The 24,650-nt window shown below is 40.6% G+C and overlaps 1 pseudogene; it reads right to left on the bottom strand.

The window, feature by feature from the left end:
- Positions 1–216: 216 nt before the first annotated feature.
- Positions 217–1,101, bottom strand: LOC149123455 (alpha-actinin-4 pseudogene; annotated as a pseudogene).
- Positions 1,102–24,650: the final 23,549 nt, after the last annotated feature.

Raw genomic sequence — 24,650 nt, 5'->3', positions numbered from 1 at the left:
TCATCCTTGTCGTACCCTGGTGGACACGGAGGCCCCTTCCAGCCCACCCAGAGAGAGAGAGGTGTGCCTGCCCCAGCCCCTCCCTGTCCACCCCTCACCCCCAAAAGGACTGACAGTGCTTTGCATAGATACAGAGTCAGAGGAGCAGGAGGGGTCTCCCCAGCCCCTCCTGGAAGCGTGAGGAGGGCTCAACCGGGGGTCTCTCTGTAGGGGCCCTCACAGGCTGCTCTCACCTTACAGGGCTGTGGGGAAGGACCTGTAGTCGAGGGCGCCGGGCACCACACTGGGGCCCTGGTAGGGACCATGCGATGCAGTACTCGGCCTGGTTGGGGGGCAGCTCCCTCTGTAGCTCCTTGGCAGTGATGAAGTTCTTGTCCCTGGCCAGGACCTTGAAGGAGGCAACGACCTGGTCGGCCATGACCGTGTCCGTGGTCTTCCTGGACAGGAAGTCGATGAAGGCTTGGAAGGTCACGAGGCCGCTGTGGTTGGGGTCAACCACACTCAGGACGCGGTTGAACGGGGCGTTGTCCTGCCGGTCGTTCTCCACCTCGTAGCCCAGGCTGATGAGGCAGGCCCTGAACTCCTCAGGCCCCAGCGCCCCACCATGGTCCTTGTCGAAGTGGTTGAAGGACGCCCGGAACTCTTGCATCTGCTCCTGGCTGATGCTCTGGGCATCGCAGTGAGGATCTGGTTCTCCACCTCATTGACGGTGCGGGCGATGGTGGTGAGCAGCTGCTCCCAGCCCACGCGGATGTGCTCCATGGCGTAGTTCGTGTGCTTGTTGTCGAAAATGAGCGCCTCCTGGATGCGCCGGTGCTGCTGCTCGAGCAGGTCCAGGTTGGGCTTGTAGTCCACGATGCTGCGCTCCTACTGCTTCAGGTGGCTCAGCTGGTCCTCCTGGGGGCCGTGCATCTCGACGGAGATGCGCCCGATCTCCGCCACCTTGGTCTGGATCCAGGGCCCCACGATGTTGGCCTGGCTGGCGAGCTGGCGGCGGAGGTGCTCGTTGGACTGCTGCTTGCTCTGCTCCTCCAGAAGTGCGTGGTCCCGCTTTGGCACCAGCTGCTGCAAGTTACCAAGTGTAATGGTCTGCAGGGTCATTCAATTTGTTGCGAAACACAGGATATTCTTTTATGGCTGAGTAGTAGTCCATCGTGTGTCTACACAACATTCTCTTTACCCAGTCATCAGTTGATATATATCAGGGCTTATTCCATATCGTAGCTATTATAAATGAAGTTGTGTTAAACAATAGGGGTGCAGATAACACTCTGATGTGCTGATTTCATTTCCTTTGGTTTTCTTCTCAGAATCTAGATATTTTCTGATTTCTGAGGAATCTAAATATTGTCTTCAATAATAGTTGTACTAGATTACATTACTACCAACACTGTATAATGATGCCATATTCTACACATCCTCAACAGCTTTTGTTAATTTTTTTATGCTAGTCATCCTAACTGAGCTGAGGTAAAACATTGTGTATTTTATTTGGACCTGCCTCATGACTAGTGATCCTAAGCACTTTTTCTTAATGTGTCTGTTGACCGTATTAATTTCATGCTTTGAAAAATGCTTGTTCATGTCTTCAACAAACTGATGATGCAACTCACAGAATAGGAGAAAATATTCTGAATCTATGCATCTTATAAAGGATTAATATGAAGAATATATAAGGAGATCTAGAAACTCAGCAACAACATGGCAAACAATCTGGGAAAGAAGTGGGCAAATGATATGAACAGCCTTCACTTTTTTTTGTATGTTTGTTCTTTACTTGAGTTTTGGTTAATTTACAAGTACATCATCCAATGCCTGTATGTTTCAAATAGATGCTAATTTATTATTCTTAATGAATAAAAAGCTCTTGAATATGTAACTGAAATGTAGTAGTGACATTGGAGTTTTGGTTTTTTAATTTTTACTTTTTAAAATTTTATTTATCTAAAGAGAACAGATTAAAATATTTAATAGGCACAATTCTAATAAGATAACCATACTTCCTTCTCCCCCCGCAACTACCTCTACTTTCCATAATGGTTATATTAGTTTACACTCCCATCAACACTATACTAGGGTACTTACTCATTTTTACACATCTTTTCCAGCATTTATAATTTTGTTTCTTTCTTTCTTTTCTTTCTTTCTTTTTTTTTTTTTTTTTTTTGACAGGCAGAGTGGACAGTGAGAGAGAGAGACAGAGAGAAAGGTCTTCCTTTGCCGTTGGTTCACCCTCCAGTGGCCGCCGAGGCCTGTGCGCTGCGGCCGGCGCACTGAGCTGATCCAATGGCAGGAGCCAGGGTGCAGGGTCCAAGCACTTGGGCCATCCTCCACTGCACTCCCTGGCCACAGCAGAGAGCTGGCCTGGAAGAGGGGCAACCGGGACAGAATCTGGCACCCTGACTGGGACTAGAACCCGGTGTGCCGGCGCCCCAAGGTGGAGGATTAGCCTAGTGAGCCGCGGCGCTGGCCAGCATTTATAACTTTTTAAGTTATGGATGACAGCCATTCCAATAGGGTAAGGTGGCATTTTGATCATATTAAGTCTTCTAATCTACAAACATGGAAGATTCTTACTCTGTATTTTTGGCTATTTCTTTCATTTATGCTTTGTAAGTTTAATTATAAAAAATTTTTACATCCTTTGCTAAATTTAATCTAAAGTATTAACAATTTTTGTAGCTCTTATTCAAGGGAGTGGTCAAATTATTTCCAAGTCATGGTATTTTTGTATATAAAAATGCTATTGATTTTTCTGTGTTTTTATAATCTACAACTTTGCCAAACTCTCTCATTAGTTCCAATAATCTCTTAGTGTATTCTTTTGTTTTTGAGAAGTGTGTGCTGCACTGACCCGAAGCCAGGAGCCAGGTGCTTCCTCCTGGTTTCCCTTGTGGGTGCAGAGCCCAAGCACTTGGGCCATCCTCCATTGCACTCCCGGGCCACAGCAGAGAGTTGGACTGGAAGAGGAGCAACCGGGACAGAATCCTGCTCCCCAACCAGGACTAGTACCCAGGGTGCTGGCGCCGCAGGCAGAGGATTAACCTTGTGAGCCCTGGTGCAGGCCTAATATCTACTTTTGATTTACATTTCCATGGAATATTTTTTTCAACATCTCACTTTTCAGTCTGTGTGTATCCTTGTTGCTGGGGTGTGTTTCTTATAGGCAGCTTAAAAATATTTTTTAAGTGCAGCCAACCAGCATGTCTTTTTTTTTAATTGGAGAGTGTAGTTCATTTACATTCAAAGATATTATTGATAAGTAATGACTTGGGATTAGCATTTTTCTTTAATATTCTTATGGTTTTGGATCTTCTTCTTATTTTTACTAGGAAATTTTCTGCCTTCACTTTTTTTCACCATGCTGGTCATCTTTCTCTGTTTCTGTGTAGCACCTCTTTAAATATCATTTGTAAGGTTCGCAAGAGTGGTAGCAAATTCTTTCAATTTTTGATTGTTTTGGAAGATCTTTGTTTTACCTTCATTTAAAAAATGTGTGTACTTTACTGAGCACATTATTCTGGGCTGCCAATTTTTTTTTTTGGCTTAAGGACTTGAAATGTATCTATTTTCTCACACCCTGTAGAGTTTCTGTGCAGAAATCTGCTGTGAATCTTATTGAAGATCCTTTAAAGGTAATCTGACATCTCTCTCTCGAAACTTTAGGATCTTATCTTTTTTTAAATATTTTTAAATAGACTTACAGAGATTAAGGAGAGAGAGAGGAAGAGAGGGAGGGAGAGAGAGAGACAGAGAGAAAGAAAGAGAAAGAGAAAGAGAAAGAGAAAGAGAAAGAGAAAGAGAAAGAGAAAGAGAAAGAGAAAGAGAAAGAGAAAGAGAAAGAGAAAGAGAAAGAGAAAGAGAGAGAGAATGCCCAAGACTGGCTGATGCTGAACTCAGGAGCCAGAAATGTCCTCTGGGTCTTTCAGGCTTGTGACGGGGCACAAACACTTCAGCCATCTTCTTCTGCTTTTCCCAGGCCATAAGCAGAGAATTGGATTGGAAGTGGAACATCTAGGACATGAACCGACGTCCATATGGGATGCTAGCATTGCAGGCTTAGGCTTTACCTGCTGTACAACAATATCAGCCCTTGTGTTTATCTTTTGGATGTTTGAATATAATGCTTCATGGTGATCATTCTCTGATCATGTCTAATTGATTTTCTATGTGCTTCCTCTAATTGGATGTCTGTATCTGTTTTTTACAACATTAATAAATTTTCTAATTACTTCAATGAACAGATTTTCTAAGCCAATCTGTTGGCATAAAGATATTTGTCATAATTCCTGATTTTTCTTTTTATTCTGTGGTATCCATTGTAATATCTTGTTTTTCATCTCTGTTTTTATGATTTTGAGTCTTTTCCTTTATTTTTGCTTAGTTGGGCTAGTGGTGTAATGATTTCAGCTTTTTAAAAAAATAGCTCTTGGGGCCGACACCATGGCTCACTTGGTTAATCCTATGCCTGCGGCACTGGCATCCCATATAGGCACTGGGTTCTAGTCCTGGTTACTTCTTCCAGTCCAGCTCTCTGCTGTGACCCGAGAAGGCAGTGGAAGATGGCCCAAGTGCTTGGGTCCCTGCACCCGCATGGGAGACCAGGAAGAAGCACCTGGCTCCTGGCTTCGGATCAGCGTAGTTCTGGCCATAGCAGCCATTTGGGGGGTGAACCAACGGAAGGAAGACCATTCTCTCTGTCTCTCTCTCTCACTGTATAACTCTATCTGTCAAATAAAAAAATAAAAAAAGTTCTTTGTCATATTGATATTTTGTCTCTTATTTATGTTAAGTTTTATTTATTTCTTCACTATTTTTATTATTTATTTACTCTTACTAATTTGGGGTTTTGCTTGTTTTTGTTTTTAAGTCCTTTAGATGCATTTTTTATCATTTTTATGAAGGCTTTTGAATTTCTTGATCTCTGTACAAACTACTAATAGCATTTTTCTGAACAATGCTTTTGTACTATCACTTAAGTTTCAGTATGTCATATACTCATATCCATTCATTTTTAGGATTTATTTTATTTTCCCTTTGATTTCTCTTATGACCCATTGGTTATTCAGGACCATGTTGCTCAGTATTCATGTGTTTGCATATTTCCAGTTTCTTATGTTGTTCATTTCCAGCTTCATTCAATTGTGATCAGGAAAGATACATGGCATAGTTTTTTTAATTTGTTGAGATTTGTTTTATAGCCTAGCAAATGTTCTTTCCTAGAGAAAGTTCCACGCACTGATGAAAAGAATGTATATTCTGCAACCTTATGATGAAATGATCTGTGGTAATCAAGAGGTCAGTAGTTTAATTAGCTCTGCTATTTCTTCGTTGAGTTGTTGTGTAGTTGATCTGTCCATTGATGAATGTGGGGTTTGGTATTCCCCCATTGTTACTGTTTTGGAGTTTATGTCTCCCTTTAGATCTATTAATATATATGTATATATAAGTGTGTGTGTGTGTGTGTATGTATAAAATAGACAAGCACCCTAGCATTGGTTGTATGTATACTTACTATAATCATGTCTTCCTGTTGAATTGATCCATTATTACATAATGTCTTTATCTATTTTAACATTTTTGTTAAAGTCTGTCCTGTTTGATATTATGGTGGCTACTGCTGTTTGTTTTTCCTTTCCATAACCATTGAATAACTTTTCCCATTCATTTTCTGAATCATTTTTGGTGAGGAGTGTTTCCTGCATGCAGCCAGATATGTTCTTTTGTTATCTATTCAGTCAGTTGGTATCTTTTAATTGGAGAATTTAAGCCATTTATAGTCAAGGTTATTATTGATAAGTAATGACTTGTTCCTGCCATTTTCCCGTAAATATTCCTGTTGTTTGCTTTGGAATTCCTTCGTACATAAAATAGGAGATTTTTCTGCTTTCACATTCTTTCATAAATCACACTATCTTTCTCTGTTTCTAGGTGTAGCACATCCTTAAGTATCATTTGTAAGACTGGATGAGTGGTGACAAATTCTTTCAATTTCTTTCTTGTTTTGGAAGGTCTTTATTTTACCTTCATTAATAAAATAGAGCTTTGCTGGGTACAGTATTTTCAGATGATGATTTTTTTTTTCTTTTAGGACTTGAACTGCATCTCTCCATTCTTTCCAAGCTTATAGGATTTCTGATGAGAAATCATCTCTCAATCCAATTGGAGATGCTTTGAACATAGTCTGGCATTTCTATCATACATGTTTTAGGGTCTTTTCTTTATATTTTACTTTGAAGTTCTGACTATAATCCGATGTAGTGAAGCTCTTTTCTGGTCATTTTTAAGACATTCTGGGGGGGCGGAGCCAAGATGGCGGAATAGTGAGGGCGCGCACCGATAGTCCGGGAAAATTTAGTTTAATAAAAGGGGAGTTACGGTAGCCTCAGAAAAAGAACCAGGAAAATATTGCAGAGGAAACTCTCCTGGATCGAGTGGCTGTGAATCGGAGGACCTACTGGGAGAACAAGGTCGCCCACCGCGCGGAAGCTGAGCCCCGGGAGCTGCGGGAGCCGCAGGGTCTGCGTGCCAGTGCAGGAAGGGGAATGCATGTCACACAGACACCAGCGGGGAGAGTTGGGACGTCCAGGGCTCTGAGTCCACACATCGGCGCTGGAAGGGGAGGTGAGCTCAATAACCCGAGATATTGGCGGGGAAACGGGGGTCAGAATCTACAGGGGAGCCGGAAAGTGCAGCAAACTCACTACCGAAAAGAAGGAAAAAAAGGTTGGGGGTTTCTCTCACCGCCAACCTTGCAAAGGTTGCAAGGCTGCAAGGCTTGAGTTTGCAAGAGACAAAGAGCAGGCCCCCTCTCTGGATTTACACAACAACAGGGGAGAGCTAAGGAACTGAGTCACTGCAATTCAGTAGCCTGGGCAACACAGTGGGAGTCCAGAGGAGAAAGGGAGCCTACACAGACTCTTTGGGTAGAAGCCAGACTGGAAGCTAAATACCATCAATTCTGCACAGCCGTTCCGTGCAGTATTACTTACCCCCTGAAAATATAAATAAATAAATAAATAAATAGAGATTTACCACGCATAACCTGAGGGTGTCACCTTTGCACACCCTTAACCAGGAAGAACCAAGCAGAGCTCTCAGGCCACACCCATCTCAAGCCTCCAAGGCTCCTCCAACAGCAGGAAGTCCACTTAACACGTACATACTATAAAATAAAACAAAAATTTTAAAAAAACGCACAGTGACAAAAGAAGAATTAACTATGCCAAGCAACAAACACAGAAATCAAGGGAACAAGATCAATGATGACACTATGATGCCTCCAAATAAACAAAACACTCTAAACCAAGATTATGAAGATGATGAGATAGAAGAAATGCAAGATACGGATTTCAAAAAATTTATGATAAGAACATTTAGAAGTTTTCAAAAGCAAATCCTTGAACTACAGAAATCCTTAATGGACAGGATTGAAAATCTCTCTCGTGAAAATGAAATTTTAAGGAAGAATCAAAATGAAACTCAGAAACTAGTAGAACAGGAAAGTGTGACAGTGAAGAGAAATCAAAATGAAATGAAGAGCTCAATAGATCAAATGACAAACACATCAGAAAGCCTTAAAAACAGAATGGGTGAAGCAGAAGAGAGAATATCAGACTTAGAAGATAGAGCACAGGAAAACATACAGTCAAACCAAAGAAAAGAAGAGGAAATTAGAAATCTAAAAAATATTTTTGGGAATCTACAGGATACTATTAAAAAAAACCAACATTCGAGTTCTAGGAGTTCCTGAAGGCATGGAGAGAGAGAAAGGATTAGAAGGCCTTTTTAGTGAGATACTAGCAGAGAACTTTCCAGGTTTGGAGAAGGACAGAGACATTCTAGTACAGGAAGCTCACAGAACCCCCAATAAACATGACCAAAAGAGATCCTCACCACGACACGTGGTAATTAAACTTACCACAGTGAAACATAAAGAAAAGATCCTAAAATGTGCAAGAGAGAAACGTCAGATTACTCTCAGAGGATCTCCAATCAGACTCACAGCAGACTTCTCATCAGAAACACTACAGGCTAGGAGGGAATGGCGAGACATAGCACAGGTGCTAAGAGAGAAAAATTGCCAGCCCAGAATATTATATCCTGCCAAGCTCTCATTTGTGAATGAAGGTGAAATAAAGACCTTTCATAGCAAACAGAAATTGAAAGACTTTGTGGCCACTCGTCTGGCCCTGCAAAAGATACTTAAAGATGTGCTACACTCAGAAACACAGAAACACGGCCATCAATATGAAAGAAGGGAAAGGAAGAACACCTACCAGTAAAAGAGCATGGGAAGCTCAAAGCATATACTAGAAAATATCTCCGGGAAAATGGCAGGGAAAAGTCACTACGTATCAATAGTCACATTGAACATTAATGGTCTGAATTCTTCACTTAAAAGACACCGATTGGCTGATTGGCTCAAAGAACACAACCCAACTATTTGTTGCCTACAAGAAACACATCTCTCTAACAAAGAGGCATGCAGACTGAAAGTGAAAGGCTGGAAAAAGATATTCCATGCCAACAGAAACCAAAAAAAGCAGGTGTAGCCATATTAATATCAGACAAAATAAACTTTAATACAAAAACTGTTAAGAGAGACAAAGAGGGACACTATATAATGATAAAGGGTTCAATTCAACAAGAAGATGTAACTATTATAAATGTATATGCACCTAATTACAGGGCACCGGTCTATTTAAAAGATTTGTTAAGGGACTTAAAGGGAGATTTAGATTGCAATACAATAGTACTGGGGGACTTCAATACTCCACTCTCAGAAATAGACAGATCATCCGGACAGAAGATCAACAAGGAAACAGCAGATTTAATTGACACTATTGCCCAAATGGATCTAACAGATATCTACAGAACTTTCAACCCTACATCTACAGACTTCACATTCTTCTCAGCAGCGCATGGAACCTTCTCTAGGATTGATCACATACTAGGCCATAAAGCAAGTCTCAGCAAATTTAAAAGAATTAGAATCATACCATGCAGCTTCTCAGACCACAGCGGAATGAAGCTGGAAATTAGCAACTCAGGAAACCCCAGAAAGTATGCAAACACATGGAGACTGAACAACATGCTCCTGAATGAACACTGGGTCATACAAGAAATCAAAAGGGAAATCAAAAACTTTCTGGAAGTAAATGAAGAAAACAACACAACATATCAAAACTTATAGGATACAGCAAAAGCAGTATCGAGAGGCAAATTTATAGCAATAGGTGCCTATATCAAGAAATTGGAAAGGTACCAAATAGATGAGCTTTCAGTGCATCTCAAGGACCTAGAAAAACTGCAGCAAAACAAACCCAAATCTAGTAGGAGAAGAGAAATAATTAAAATCAGAGAAGAAATTAAAGGATTGAATCAAGAAAAACATTACAAAAAATCAGCCAAGCGAGAAGCTGGTTTTTGGAAAAAAAAAAAAAACAAAATTGACACCCCATCGGCCCAACTAACTAAAAAAAGAAGAGAAAAGACCCAAATCAATAAAACCAGAGATGAAAAGAAATGTAACAACAGACACCATAGAAATAAAAAGAATCATCAGAAATTACTACAAGGACCTGTATGCCAGCAAACATGAAAATCTATCAGAAATGGATAGATTCCTGGACTAATGCAATCTACCAAAATTGAACCATGAAGACATAGAAAACCTAAATAGACCCATAACTGAAACAGAAATTGAAACAGTAATAAAGGCCCTCCAAACAAAGAAAAGCCCAGGACCAGATGGATTCACTGCTGAATTCTACCAGACATTTAAAGAAGAACTAATCCCATTCCTTCTCAAACTATTCAGAACAATCGAAAAAGAGGGAATCCTCCCAAATTCTTTCTATGAAGCCAGCATCACCTTAATCCCTAAGCCAGAGAAAGATGCAGCACTGAAAGAAAATTACAGACCAATATCCCTGATGAACATAGACGCAAAAATCCTCAATAAAATTCTGGCCATTAGAATACAACAACACATCAGGAAAATCATCCACTCAGACCAAGTGGGTTTCATCCCTGGTATGCAGGGATGGTTCAACATTCGCAAATCAATCAATGTGATTCACCACATTAACAGACTGCAGAAGAAAAACCATATGATTATCTCAATTGATGCAGAGAAAGCATTTGATAAAATTCAACACCCTTTCATGATGAAAACTCTAAGCAAATTGGATATAGAAGGAACATTCTTCAATATAATCAAAGCAATTTATAAAAAACCCACGGCCAGCATCCTATTGAATGGGGAAATGTTGGAAGCATTTCCACTGAGATCTGGCACCATGCAGGGATGCCCACGCTCACCACTGCTATTTAACATAGTTCTGGAAGTTTTAGCCAGTGCCATCAGACAAGAAAAAGTAATCAAAGGAATACAAATTGGGAAGGAAGAAGTCAAACTATCCCTCTTTGCAGACGATATGATTCTTTACTTAGAGGATCCAAGGAACTCTACTAAGAGACTATTGGAACTCATAGAGGAGTTTGGCAATGTGGCAGGATATAAAATCAATGCACAAAAATCAACAGCCTTTGTATATACAAGCAATGCCACGGCTGAGAAAGAACTGCTAAGATCAATCCCATTCACAATAGCTACAAAAACAATCAAATACCTTGGAATAAACTTAACCAAGGACATTCAAGATCTCTACGATGAGAATTACAAAACCTTAAAGAAAGAAATAGAAGAGGATACCAAAAAATGGAAAAATCTTCCATGCTCATGGATTGGAAGAATCAACATCATCAAAATGTCCATTCTCCCAAAAGAAATTTATAGATTCAATGCAATTCCAATCAGGATACCAAAGACATTCTCTCAGATCTGGAAAAAATGATGCTGAAATTCATATGGAGGCACAAGAGACCTCGATAGCTAAAGCAATCTTGTACAACAAAAACAAAGCCGGAGGCATCACAATACCAGATTTCAGGACATACTACAGGGCAGTTGTAATCAAAACAGCATGGTACTGGTACAGAAACAGATGGATAGACCAATGGAACAGAATTGAAACACCAGAAATCAACCCAAACATCTACAGCCAATTATATTTGATCAAGGATCTAAAACCAATTCCTGGAGCAAGGACAGTCTATTCAATAAATGGTGCTGGGAAAACTGGATTTCCACGTGCAGAAGCATGAAGCAAGACCCCTACCTTACACCTTACACAAAAATCCACTCAACATGGATTAAAGACCTAAATCTACGACCTGACACAATCAAGTTACTAGAGAACATTGGAGAAACCCTTCAAGATATTGGCACAGGCAAAGAGTTTCTGGAAAAACCCGGGAGGCACAGGCAGTCAAAGCCAAAATCAACTATTGGGATTGCATCAAATTGAGAAGTTTCTGTACTGCAAAAGAAACAGTCAGGAGAGTGAAGAGACAACCGACAGAATGGGAAAAAATATTTGCAAACTATGCAACAGATAAAGGGTTAATAACCAGAATCTACAAAGAGATCAAGAAACTCCACAAAAACAAAACCAACAACCCACTTAAGAGATGGGCCAAGGACCTCAATAGACATTTTTCAAAAGAGGAAATCCAAATGGCCAACAGGCACATGAAAAAATGTTCAATGTCATTAGCAATCAGGGAAATGCAAATCAAAACCACAATGAGGTTTCACCTCACCCCGGTTAGAATGGCTCACATACAGAAATCTACCAACAACAGATGCTGGCGAGGATGTGGGGAAAAAGGGACACTAACCCACTGTTGGTGGGAATGCAAACTGGTCAAGCCACTATGGACGTCAGTCTGGAGATTCCTCAGAAACTGTCGCTCCCTCTCTTCACGGAGGAACGACACAGGACCCTGCGTTGTTCTTTTGTCTGCTCGGCCCTCCCCGGGTTTGCTGCTGGTTCTTCCCGGGTTGGCTACCGACCCTTCCACCTCTGTGGAAGGGCGGTTCCCCCTGCCACCTTCCCCACTTCCGCGGGGGAGTGGCACACCGCCGGCCGGCTCTCTTGGGGGCTGCACAGGTGTTCCTTCAGATAGATGTTCCCGGTGCATGTTGTCTCTCTCCTCCTTTATAGTCCTCTTCCACCAATTCCAACTTTGCTACCCACACGCCGAGTACGCTGCTCTCCTCCAATCAGGAGCAGATCCTACAGTTTATTGGTTGAACTGGCGGCAACTGTGTAGAAGCTGTTTCCTCCTCTCCCAGCGCCATATTGTGGGAGAGCAGATGCATAGAATAAGTTTAATTCCAGTAACTTAGTCTAGTCCGAGTTGCTCCCAGTTGCTCCCCACAGATCCCCCTTTCTTTTTATTTTTGGCGTTGATACGCGCCTGTCTTCGGTGCCCCGCGGCACACACTCTGCTCTGCTTGCTAGAGTTGCCCACAGGTGCTTACAAGCCCTACCAATCAGGCAAACCGAATCCAAGCCCTCTCACTGCCATCTTGTGGGGAGACTTATTGATGTTGATAATGTGCCTGTCTTCGGTGACCTGCAGTGGGTAAGCTACTAGCTGCCAGCAGGTGCTTATCGTCTTACTAATCAGGCAGACCGAATCCAAACTCTCTCATTGCCGTGTTGTGGGGAGGCCTTTCTATTTCTCTATCTCTGGGCATTCCTATTTCTCCTATTTTACTTCTATCTGCCAGCATTCCTATTTCTCTCATTTTACTTCTAAACCTCTTTTCTCTTATCTCCGCGGCTTCCTGGCGCCCGCCCCGAGGCTGCTTCTCGGCGCCTCGCCCCTCGGCGGTTTCCCGGCTCTGAGTCGCTTCCCGGCTTCGCGCGCTCTCCGCAGTCTCCATGCCCTTCGCGTCCGCACCACAGCCTTGCGCTAGCCCCGCGTTCCCTATCTATTCACGCCCCGTGCTCTCTCTGCACGCGACGGCTTCCGCGAATCACACAGCCCAGCTCACGTTTCTGCCACCGGTATTCAGTCCAAGTTCCCCGGGCTAACCTGGCGAATTCAACCCAGCTCACATCTGCGCCCATCGGTTTGGCTTCCCGTCCTTTGCTCTCCGGGCCAATCTGACGGATTCCAACCTGGCTCACGCGTCCGCTTCCGGTTTTAACTTTTCGCCTTTTGCTCCCCGGGCTGACTTGAAGAATTCCAAGCTGGCTTACGTCTCCGCCTCAGCCTGCCCCCGCGGCTTCAATTTCCCTATCATTTTTCTCTACCCGGTATGTTTCCCTAAGTTTTTTTCCAACAATATTCCCCTCTCATTTCTCCTGGCTTCTTCCCACAGTCCGTATCCAAGTCTAAGTTTCTTCTAGGTTTCACTTTCACTTTCAACCTGCAGTCCGTATCTGAGTCTAAGTTTCTTCTTGCTTTCACTTTAAATCCTAACTTCTTTCCCACAGTCCATATCCGAGTCTATGCCTAGGCTTTCGATAGCTTCTTCCGGCACCTTTTCTGACCGGCTTTTCCCTAGGCTCTTTGCTAGTCTCTCTCTCCGGTATTTTCCTACTTCTTCTCTCTTTTTCCTTCCTAGGTTTCCTATCCGAGTCACGGCACCATTATGTCACTCCCCGTCTTCGCGGAGGAATGACACAGGACCCTGCGTTGTTCTTTTGTCTGCTCAGCCCTCCCCGGGTTTGCTGCTGGTTCTTCCCGGGTTGGCTACCGACCCTTCCACCTCCGTGGAAGGGCGGTTCCCCCTGCCACCTTCCCCACTTCCGCGGGGGAGTGGCACACCGCCAGCCGGCTCTCTCGGGGGCTGCTCAGGTGTTCCTTCAGATAGATGTTCCCGGTGCATGTTGTCTCTCTCCTCCTTTATAGTCCTCTTCCACCAATCCCAACTCTGCTACCCACACCCCGAGTACGGTGCTCTCCTCCAATCAGGAGCAGGTCCTACAGTTTATTGGTTGAACTGGAGGCAGCTGTGTAGAAGCTGTTTCCTCCTCTCCCAGCGCCATATTGTGGGAGAGCAGATGCATAGAATAAGTCTTAATTCCAGTAACTTAGTCTAGTCCGAGTTGCTCCCAGTTGCTCCCCACAAACCTGAATATAACCCTACAATTCGACCCAGCCATCCCACTCTTTGGAATTTACCCAAAGGAATTTAAATTGGCAAACAAAAAAGCGGTCTGCACCCTAATGTTTATTGCAGCTCAATTCACAATAGCCAAGACCTGGAACCAACCTAAATGCCCATCAACAGTAGACTGGATAAAGAAATTATGGGATATGTATTCTTTAGAATACTATACCGCAGTAAGAAACAACGAAATCCAGTCATTTGCAACAAAATGGAGGAATCTGGAACACATCATGCTGAGCGAAATAAGCCAGTCCCAAAGGGACAAATACCATATGTTCTCCCTGATTGGTGACAACTGACTGAACACCAAAAAGGAAACCTCCTGAAGTGAAATGGACACTATGAGAAACGGTGACTTGATCAGCATAGCCCTGACTGTTAATGAACAACTTAATACATTATCCCTGTTAGTAGTTTTTTTGTCTGTTCTACTTAATATGACTGGTTTAATTCTGCAATTATCACACAGTTATTCTTAAGTGTTGAAAATTAACTGAAATGTGATCCCTGTTAAACATAAGAGTGGGAATAAAAGAAGGAAGAGATGTATAACTTGGGACATGCTCAAGCTGACTTGCCCCAAATGGTAGAGTTAGAAACATACCAGGGGATTCCAATTCAATCCCATCAAGGTGGCATGTACCAATGCCATCTCACTATTCCAAGTGATCAATTTCAGTTCACAATTGATCATAATGAAAGGACTAAGAGTCAAAGGGAGCACATAAACAAGTCTAGTACCTGCTAACACTAACTGATAGAATAAATAAAGGGGAGAGGGATCCAACATGGGAAGCGAGATACTCAGCAGACTCATAGAATGGCAGATGTCCTAAATAGCACTCTGGCCTCAGAATCAGCCCTAAAGGCATTCCGATCTGGCTGAAAGGCCCATGAGAGTATTTCAGGCATGGAAAGCCAAGACACTCTGGCAAAAGATCTCTGTGAGTGAGATCCCAGTGGAAAGAACAGGTCTTCAAAGAAGGAGGTACCTTTCTCTGAAGGGAGGAGAGAACCTCCACTTTGACTATGACCTTGTCTAAACAAGATAAGAGTCAGAGAACTCAGAGGGCTTCCATAGCCTTGGAAACTCATGACTGGAGCATAGGGAGATTACTGATGCCATAGACAGGAGTGGCAATTGGTAAAGTCAACAACAGGAGTCACTGTGCACTTACTCCTCATGTAGGATCTCTGTCCTTAATGTGCTGTGCATTGAGATTTAATGCTATAACGAGTACTCAAACAATATATTTCACTTTGTGTTTTTATGGGGGTGCAAACTGTTGAAATCTTCACTTAATGCATACCTAACTGATCTTCTGAAAAAAAAAAAAAGAAAGAAATTATCAATTCCCAACTTGACTCTCACTGGGATTAAACATGACAATAGGTCTGATCTGATTTCATCATCATTTAAAAAATCATCTATCATTTTTCACTTTATGTTTCTGTGTGGGAGCAAACTGTTGAAATCTTAATGTATACTAAGCTGATCTTCTGTATATTAAGATAATCGAAAATGAATCTTGATGTGAATGGAAGGGGAGAGGGAGTGGGAAAGGGGAGGGTTGTGGGTGGGAGGGACGGTATGGGGGGGGAAGCCATTGTAACACATGAGTCGTACTTTGGAAATTTATATTCATTAAATAAAAGATTAAAAAAAAAAGAGTGGGAATAAGAGAGGGAAGAGATGTATAATTTGGGACATGCTCAAGCTGACTTGCCCCAAATGGTAGAGTTAGAAACATACCAGGGGATTCCAATTCAATCCCATCAAGGTGGCATGTACCAATGCCATCTCACTATTCCAAGTGATCAATTTCAGTTCACAATTGATCATAATGAAAGGACTAAGAGTCAAAGGGAGCACATAAACAAGTCTAGTACCTGCTAACACTAACCGATAGAATAAATAAAGGGGAGAGGGATCCAACATGGGAAGTGAGATACTCAGCAGACTCATAGAATGGCAGATGTCCTAAATAGCACTCTGGCCTCAGAATCAGCCCTAAAGCCATTCGGATCTGGCTGAAAAGCCCATGAGAGTATTTCAGGCATGGAAAGCCAAGACACTCTGGCAAAAGATCTCTGTGAGTGAGATCCCAGTGGAAAGAACAGGTCTTCAAAGAAGGAGGTACCTTTCTCTGAAGGGAGGAGAGAACCTCCACTTTGACTATGACCTTGTCTAAACAAGATAAGAATCGGAGAACTCAGAGGGCTTCCATAGCCTTGGAAACTCATGACTGGAGCATAGGGAGATTACTGATGCCATAGACAGGAGTGTCAATTGGTAAAGTGAACAACAGGAGTCACTGTGCACTTACTCCTCATGTAGGATCTCTGTCCTTAATGTGCTGTGCATTGAGATTTAATGCTATAACATTATTTCACTTTGTGTTTCTATGGGGGTGCAAACTGTTGAAATCTTTACTTAATGCATACTAAACTGATCCTCTGTAAAAAAAAAAAAAAAAGAAATTATCAACTCCCAACTTGACTCTCACTGGGATTAAACATGACAATAGGTCTGATCTGATTTCATCATCATTTAAAAAAATCATCTATTATTTTTCACTTTATGTTTCTGTGTGGGAGCAAACTGTTGAAATCCTTACTTAATGTATACTAAGCTGATCTTCTGTATATTAAGATAATCGAAAATGAATCTTGATGTGAATGGAAGGGGAGAGTGAGTGGGAAAGGGGAGGGTTGTGGGTGGGAGGGACGGTATGGGGGGGAAGCCATTGTAATCCATAAATCGTACTTTGGAAATTTATATTCATTAAATAAAAGTTAAAAATAAAAAAAGAAAAGTAGAATTACAGAGAGGCAGATGTAGAGGCAGAGAGAGAAAGAGGTCTTCCATCTGCTGGTTCACTCCCACAATAGCCAGAGCTGGACTTATCCAAAGCCAGGAGCCCAGAGCCTCTTCTGGGACTCCCACATGGGTGTATGGGACCAAGGACTTGGGCCATTTCCTGCTGCTTTTCCCGGGTGTATCAGCAGGAAGCTGGAATGTAAGTGGAGCAGCTGGGACTCAAAGTACTCATATGGGAGGTTGACACTGCAGGTGGCAGCTTTCCCCCACTATGCCACTGTACCAGCCCCTGTTCTCTTTATTTCTGATGCAAGTGAAAAACAAAAACATCTTATCCACTCCAATGTACAGAAGCATTTCCTCCATGTTTTTTTCTAGGAGTACATAGTTTATTTTCCTTTTTTTAAATTTTACTTAAGGTAAACAATTATGATGTATTTAATATATACAGATTTAGTAACACAGTGATACTTCACACTCTGCCCTGTCTCCCACCCATGCTCCCACCCTTCCTCCTTATTCCTGCTCTTAATTTTTACACAAATCTACTTTCAATTTTCTTTATAAGGTTAACCCTATATGAACTAAAGTGTTCAACAAAGAGTAAGAAGAAAAAAAACTGTTCCTCAACATTAGAGACAAGGGCTATAAACAATCATCAGCTCTCAAAATGTCAATTATATATTATATATATTACATGTTATCTTTTTTGTTCAAGATCCAGGCATATGATTATTGAATTAATCTTCTTCTGCTATCAGCTTAAACCCTCTTTCATTGATTTATGAAAGTTTTCATTGGGCATTCACAATTGTATATTTTTTGTGCAACAGAGGGCAATATTTCAACACATGGATTCAGCATAAAATGACACTATTCTGAATTGCTCTAGCTAACATGTAAAGTGATTACATTGAAATTAGTAAATGGAATCTGAAGAAAAAAATCCTTTCTTGTACTCTTCCATCAAGGTTATGTGAGAGTCTTTAAAATTGATTTGCAAATCAACTTATATGCTGAACTTTTAGTGATATTTGAGCAATGACCATATACATCTATTTTTGATGCTTATGAGTTCTTCAGGTTTTCTATCAATCTTTTTCAGGATCCAGAACTTAACATCAGGCAGCTTTATATTTAGAAAAAATCCAGCTGGTCAACTGTCAGTTGGTAGCATGGGCTATAAATTACTTAAATGTGCCATTAATAAGGGAAAATCATCACAAGAAGGAAAATTTCTTTAAAAAGTTCAATGTTTATAATTTATCATTCAAATCAGTAAAGCATTTTTCAAATATCAGTAACATAATATTTAGGACAGATCTCTTGGATTTTTACCAAGGAAGTTCTCTGTATGAACTAAAAATCTTTTTGATTTAAATGCTTATTGAAAGAAAAAAATGAACATAAGCAAATGTCAAATTTCCAATGTAAAAACAATACAGACATCATTGTGTGACACAACAGAACAGTGCATTTTGACTTAGAACAAAATACTGCCTGTAGGGATCTGTACAGGAACAATTCATAAAGATTCAACACAAACTGAAACAGCATATTATTGTTAATCCTAATGATATAAGTAGAGATAATAGCCATAGCAAGATGAGTTGAAGTTTGGCAGCACCACCTGTGCACCTGTGGCCATTCCTGCTGAAGCCCTGCCAACCCTGTCTCTATGCATCCAAGTTAGCCTGTACAGCAACCACTGGCATCTTTCAATCCACCCTCTTCCCTGAACCACTCCAAACCATCCCTCTCTGTACACCACACAAACTCCCCTTGCAGGATCTTGTATGGTGGCATAACAGTTAATGATGCCACTTGCAACACCCGCATCCCATATAGGCATCAGTAAAAAGTTCTGGCTGAACTACTACTGATACAGCTCCCTGCAAATGGGTTCAGAAAATCGGTAGAAGGTGGCCTAAGTATTTGGGGCCTACCACCTGTGTGGGGGACCTGGAAGAAGCTCCTAGCTATTGGCCCAACACTAGCCTTTGCAGCCATTTGGAGAGTAAACCAGAAATTAGAAGTTTCTCTCTCTCTCTCTCTCTCTCTCTCTCTCTCTCATCTGGTCTTTCTGCAATACTTACTTTCAAATAAGAAATCTTTATTAAAAAAATGAACCCTTCTGTGCACCACCAAACCTCCTCTCCATTTGTGTATTGAAAACTACAACATCTACACTTTCTCCACTTAAAACCTATGCCAGGTAGCAATGTTGAGTATGGCTGTATGCTGTGTCCCTCTGATGACTTTTAGATCATTATAGTGAAATTACCATGACTGACTTTTCTACTCCCACCACACAACTCATACTATAAACCTTCTGAGATTTTCTAAAAAGAGCAAGAAAATGGGTTACTCAAGTCTTGCCCAAATCCTGCCCCCTTTTAATATTCAGGCACCAGCTCCTATAAACTCAAGTCATAAAAAAGAAAGGCCTGATTCATGTTATTTGCAGCTCATTTTTCCCAATCTTGACTCCACCCATTCCTGAGTGTGTTAGTTCACTTCAAAAATCTTGCTTCTCTGGTCATTTTCCCTATGCCTCTTTTTTAATTGTTTCTTATGTCCAGACAAGAACCTAGACCATGCCTAGCCACATCACAACACTAGCATGAAACATAAGAATAACAAGGTATCAAATTTTTGTAGCTATTGTGAATAAGACTGATCTTAAGTTCTTTCTCATCCATAACATTGTTTGTGTATACAAATGTTATTGGTTTTTTGCATGTTGATTTTATATCCTGCAACTTTGCCTAGCTCTGTTATGAATTCCAATAGACTTTAGTGGAATCTTCAGTTTCCTTATCATAAAGCATCACACATCATTCTCAAACAAGCATATTAACTTCCTCCTTTCTCACTGGTATTTCTTTTTTTTCTCTAATGGCTTTTGCAAAAACTTCCAGAACTATACTGAATAGTAATGGAGAGAGTGGGAATCCTTGTCTGGATCTAGATCTTGGTGGAAATTCTTCCAATTTTTCCCCATTCAGTATGATGTTGGCTGTGGGTTTGTCATAGATTACTTTGTGTTGAGGTATATTCCTTTTATACCCAGTTTGCTTACGGTGTTTATCATGAAATGATATTATTGTATTTTATCAAATGCTTTTTCTGTATCTATTGAAATAATGTTTTTATTCTTCCATATGTTATGCTAATGTGGTATACCCCATTTATTGTTTGTATATGTTGAACCATCCCTGCATCCGAGGGATAAATCCCAGTCTGGGTGGATGATCATTTTGATGTGTGGTTGAACTCGATTAGCTAATATTTTATTAAGGATTTTGGCATCTCCATTCAATCACCATTCCTCACCATGAGGTTTATTCTAAAAGAAATAATTCATGATATGTTTTCATTAAACTTTCAACATGGATTCAAACGACTACGTTTAAAAAACATTAGAGAAAATAAACTCAAAATATACTTATAATTTTAAACATTTTTCATTTTGTATAAAATGGGGGGGTTCTTTCATCCACTGGCTCACTCCTCAATGGCCACAATGGCCACTGCTGGATCAAGTTAAAGCCAGGAGCCTGGAAATCCATCTGAGACTTCCACATTAGTGGCAGGGGCTCAAGTAGTTGTACATCATTTGTTGCTTCTCTAGTCACATTAGCAAGGAGCTGGATTGGAAGCACAGCAGCCAGGGATCAAATTGACATTTTTATACAGGATGCTGGAATTGCAGGCAGCAGCTTAGTTCACTGTACCAATGCCAACCCCAAATTATTTGCTTCAAAAATGGTCTTCTGGCGGCACCACTTTTGATCCAGCACCAAGCTGATGAAGTAGCAAAAGATGGCCTAAGTACTTGGGCCCCTTCCGCCATGTTGGAAACCTCGATGAAGTTCCTGGCTCCTGGTTTAGGCCTGGCCCAGCCCCAGCCATTGTGGACAATTGGGAAGTGAATCAGCAGATGGAAAATCTCTTTCTATGTCTACTTCTCTCTTTCTGTAATTCTCCCTTTCAAATAAAATAAATATTTTTAACCATAGCAATGTTAATAGCTGCAATACTGTACACTTAGAAATGGTTCAGGCTGTAAATTTCATATTCTACTTTTCTGATGATCAAAAAAAGAATAAATAAAGTTTCAGTCAGGAGCTCATGTAAATGCTTCTTCATTACATGTCTTTACTATGATGTGAAATTGCTCAAATATAGTAAAAAAATTTCATATTGAGAATTTTTAAAAGATCCTAGCAATTGTTAAAACAATTTTACATATTTTTATTTCACATTAAAAGAAAACATTCTACACTTATATTTGTAGTATAATACTACACTATTTTGCATTACTAGGTTGTACAAGTTATGATTACTTGAGGCAGTACACCTAAAAATTAGAGATCTTATTAGTTCAATGAGATGTATAATTCAATGACTGTCATTATCCGCATGTCTAAGAGAGTCCATCATTTTAAAATAAATTATATGACATCATCTTGATATGTAGTCAATTAGGCATAGAATATTTTTAGAAATATTTATTTCAATGTTTTTCTTATAAATCAATGAAATTGACAACTAAAGAATGTTTTAATTTGTCAGAATGTTATAAGAACTAAAGGAATTATAAGTAGCAAAGCATTCGTGTGGCTATTCGGTTAGTGAACCAGCGGATGGGGGACCTTTCTCTCTGGCTATCCCTCTCTCTGTAACTCTACCTCATAAAAAAAGTATTTGAATAGCATACATTGTTTATAAATATTGGAATAAAATCAGAAGCATCTCTTAGAAGAAATAGTCAAACCTCTAAGAATAAAAGAGCATCCTTTGATGGTTTAAAAGATACCAAAAGATCATGGTTAATACTGACCTGGAAAAATTGTTTCAGGGGGGCTGGCACTGTGGCATAGTGGATAAAGTCACCACTTGTAGTGCCAGCATCCCACATGGGTACCGGTTCAAGACCTGGCTGCTCCACTTCCCATCCAGCTCTCTGCCTGGGAAAGCAGTAGAAGATGGCTCAAGTCCTTGGGACCCTTCACCCATGAGGGAGACCCAGAATAAACTCCTAGCTCCTGGCTTCGGATTAGCCCAGCTCCGGCTGCTGTGGCCAACTTGGGAGTGAACCAGTGAAGACCTGTCTCTCTCACTCTCTCTCTCTTCCTCTCCTTCTCTATCTGTGTAACTCTGACTTTCAAATAAATAAATAAATCTTTAAAAAAAAATCTGTTTCAAAAGACCTGAAATATCTGTGCTAATTACTTTCAGAATAAAATTACAGCCTTATTTGTTTGCAAATAATTTCATATAGCATCAAAAGTAATGAAAAAAATGCGCTTTTAAAACATATTGTAAAATTTCTTCTTCAGAAACTGAACATCTAAAGAACAGAAAACCATTCACCTGAAAGCAAAAAGTTTTTGAAATGTTCTCTGCACTACAAAAAAATATGTGGTCATGGACACTTATTGAGGAAAAGAGGCTATGCCCTGGAAAAGCATGCTTTATCTCAGGCCTACGAAAAGTATGTCTCAGAGTCTGTGTGTGGTACACTGGGTTAAGATACTGCCTTCAAAGCTGGCATCCTATATGAGCATTTGGCTAAGTCCTGGCTGCTGCACTTTGAATACAGATCCCTGCTAATGAACCTGGGGAGACATCAGAATATAATCCAAGTGCTGAGATATCTGCCATACATGTAGGAGATACGGATGGAGTTCAAGGTTTATGGTTTGTCCTGGCCCAGACCTGGTTATTGCTGCCATTCGGAGAGTGAACCAGCAAATGAAAACATGAAGAAAAGATTTTAAAATGTGCATGAGAGAAATGCCAGAATACTTTCAGAGGAACTTCAGTTAGACTCACATATGACTTCTCAACAGAAACTCTTCATGCTAGGAGAGAATGCAGAGACATAGTCCAAGTATTAAGAGAAAAATATGCCAATCCAGAATACTGTACCCTGAAAATCTCTCATTTACAAATTAAGGTGAAATAAAAACCTTCCAAAACAAACAGATTGAAAAAAAATTGTCACCATTCATATAGCCTTACAAAAGATACTTAACAATGTGCTACACACAGAAACACAGAAAGATAGCCATCATTATGAAAGAATGTGAAGGGAGAAAATTAACAGTAAAAGCACGAAAGAAACCCAAAGTAAACAATGGGAATATTTATGCAAAAATGACAGGGCTAAGTCGTTATTCACCAGTAGTAACCTTGAATGTAAAAGGGAAATACTCTGGAGTTTAAAGATTCAAACTGGGTGAATGGGTTAAAATACAAGCTCCATATATTAGTTGCATAGAAGAATCTCTAGATTATATGCATACACTTGGAAACTGAATCACATGTTCCTGAATGAACAGTGGCTCCTATGAGCAATCAAAAGAGAAATAAAAAAATTCTGGAAATTAATGAAGATGACAGTACACCATATCAAAACTTATGGGAAGCCGGCGCGGCGGCTCACTAGACTAATCCTCCACCTTGCGGCGCCGGCACACCGGGTTCTAGTCCCGGTCAGGGCGCCAGATTCTGTCCCGGTTGCCCCTCTTCCAGGCCAGCTCTCTGCTGTGGCCAGGGAGTGCAGTGGAGGATGGCCCAAGTGCTTGGGCCCTGCACCCCATGGGAGACCAGGATAAGTACCTGGCTCCTGCCATCGGATCAGCACGATGCGCCGGCCACAGCACACTGGCCACGGCGGCCATTGGAGGGTGAACCAACGGCAAAGGAAGACTTTTCTCTCTGTCTCTCTCTCTCACTGTCCACTCTGCCTGTCAAAAAATTAAAAAAAAAACTTATGGGATACAGCAGTGTTAAGAGGGAGGTTTAGAGCAAGAGGTGTCTACATCAATAAATTGGAACAGCATCAAATAAATGAGCTATAAATACACATCAAAGACCTGGAAAAACAACAATACAACCCCAAAATTAGTAAGAAAAAGTAACTAAATAAAATTAGATGGGATATAAATAAAAACTAAACAAAAAAAATCACTGAAGAGCTGATTTTTTGAAAACAATAAACAAAATTGACATTCCACTGGCCCAACTAAACAAAAAAGAGAAGATACAAATCAATAAAATCCAAGATGAAAAATGAAATGTAATATCAGATACCACAGAAATAAAAAGCATAAGGAATTACTACAAGGCACTCAAATCATTTCATCTGAAAAGTAGTGTGAAGGTGGGGTAGGATAATTTTTCATTCATGAGAGAAAATATATACTTGTTATATAAAAATTTAAAAAATTTTATAATGTACTACATGAAATCTGTAGTCAAAGATAAGATGGAGTGAAATCTATAGAACAATGTTCACAAGCCAGCAGACAGGTCAAAGTAAGGACATGGTGCAGCTGAATTATATATGTATTTACAAATTTATGTAGAGAGTGGGCAATGTGAAGATGATGTTATCAGTTTAATCTTCAACTGTCATCATAGGAAGGAAAGATTATGTTTAACCTGAAAAATGAAGAGCATCTTTCCAGAATAAGGAAGAAGATAACTTCTATGCTTTAGACATTAGCTTGCATACTGCATGTCACCTGAAGACCAAGGAGTTGAGGGGTTATTCCCAATGGCTTACAATAATTTTATTAAAGGGGTGCAAATTTAATCCAATTATGGTGTTTGGAGACAAATCCTTTGGATTATGACTGGACTGGATTGAAGCTTCAGGGTGGAACACCCACGATTAAATTCTCAAGGCTTTATAAGAGACCATATGAACACAGATATCAAGGCATTCCCTGTGTCTTGTCATACAATGCTCTGGGCCACTTTAATACTCTTCCAGCA

This window comes from Oryctolagus cuniculus, chromosome 11, assembly GCF_051225735.1.
Source record: "Oryctolagus cuniculus isolate XC-2025 breed Fujian yellow rabbit chromosome 11, ASM5122573v1, whole genome shotgun sequence".
In the NCBI taxonomy this organism is placed as follows: domain Eukaryota; kingdom Metazoa; phylum Chordata; class Mammalia; order Lagomorpha; family Leporidae; genus Oryctolagus; species Oryctolagus cuniculus.
Note: the sequence above shows the minus strand (reverse complement) of the source record. Positions and strands in the feature narration are given on the sequence as shown.